A 1701-nucleotide genomic window follows, 5' to 3' on the forward strand; every position below is an offset into this window, starting at 1 on the left:
TGAGATATTTTCGAGCTTTGGTGAGTCCTCATGCTTCGAGAATGGAGTTTTGTTGTTTCACTTTCATTCATGTATTTTTTGTTTTAAACATGATGTATGGGCTAGGTCCAATTTCATTCTATTGTATTAGATGGCTATGATAAGATAAGTGTTTTAGACTTTCGCTTTTCGTATATAAAATGTTTGGACTTGGACTATTGTTTTACTCTTATTGTTCTATTTCTTATGTTATGAGAGCTAAGTGGATTGTATGGAGTCCTTTGGGGTTCTATACGCCATGTTACATCTAGGGGGTACCCCTAGGTCGTGACACCACTAAGATTCAGCAAACTTTGATAATTAATAATCACCTTTGTAGTGAAATTGGCAATTGATCAATCACATCCCCAAGTATCCCTTATCTATTTGACTACTCCCATATTTCTCTTAGTTGTTAATTGACAAACCTTAATCCTCCATTTGACACTTGTTGTCAACCCTTTGATTTACTTAAATGATTTCGATAATTTCTATTCCTACAATTGATTAGAACTGTCTTTCACTTCGTAACTGAATTCTAACTTGTATCACTATCTGTGGGATTGACCCTAACTCTTTGTTGAGTTTATACTAGAATGTCATCGCCTACACCTAGTATTGGATGAGGTGTAGTTGAGCTTTATTAAAAATGGTGTCGTTGTCGGGGAATGGTGTTTAGAATTTTCCTATTGAAGTATAATTGTGATATAATTTTGTTTGTAGTTGAATCGACCTACTTTATTTTGTGTTTGTTGTTGGTTGTTTGTGCACAGGTGAAAAAATGAGTGTGAACGAAAGTAACGGTAGCCAACTTGGCCACCAAGATGACATCAGAAATCTGAATGATGTACATGGAACAGTTCATTGGGTAGCATAGGTGCTATCCATTTACCTCAAGTTGTTGGAAACATTATCTTCCACGTGACTAGCATGATGTTACAACTCTTGCAAATGAAAGGACTATTTGGAGAGCTAGCTCATCAGGATCCCCATGATTATATTCAGAACTTCGCGGACATTTGTGGTCCATTCTCATTCCAAAACATCTCACAAGAGTCAGTCCATCTCCAGTTGTTTCCTTTCTCTTTAATGGGGGAAGCAACCAAATGGTTAGCTGATCTACCGAGGGGTTCTATTACGTCTTGGGATGAAATTACCGAGGCATTCTACATAAGGTTTTTCCCTCCTTCAAAAATAATGGCATTGAGAGAGAATATTCAGGGCTTTAAATGTTTAGAGGGTGAGCCAATCCATGAGACATGGCTGAGATTTTAGAAATTGCTACTTCAATGTCCAACTCACGGGCTGCCAAACAACGTGTTGTTACAACCCTTCTACCAGAGTCTACACTCATTGAACAAAGGTATGGTTGATCAACTTGTCCAGGTAGGAATATCACCCTTTTCGGGGGCAGTGATGAGGACTTTCAGCTTGGATATGCTTGCCAGCACCTCTCTATTGACAAAAACTCTGGTACCTTCAATGACCAGGTCAACACCAAGATCCGTTGGGAGATTGATGTTAGTGTTGAACATAATTATATATAAGAATAATTATGTTGGTGAAGGAAATGACTTACTTCCAGGGGAGATTGATGGGGTTACGATCGGAGATGGCTTTGATGAGCTTTCCATCAACAAAGATGCCATCAGTACCAACAGGCTTAACATCAGCATCGAAGAT

The sequence above is a fragment of the Solanum verrucosum genome, unplaced genomic scaffold (assembly GCF_900185275.1).
Source record: "Solanum verrucosum unplaced genomic scaffold, falcon-dt-bn FXZP01000157.1, whole genome shotgun sequence".
In the NCBI taxonomy this organism is placed as follows: domain Eukaryota; kingdom Viridiplantae; phylum Streptophyta; class Magnoliopsida; order Solanales; family Solanaceae; genus Solanum; species Solanum verrucosum.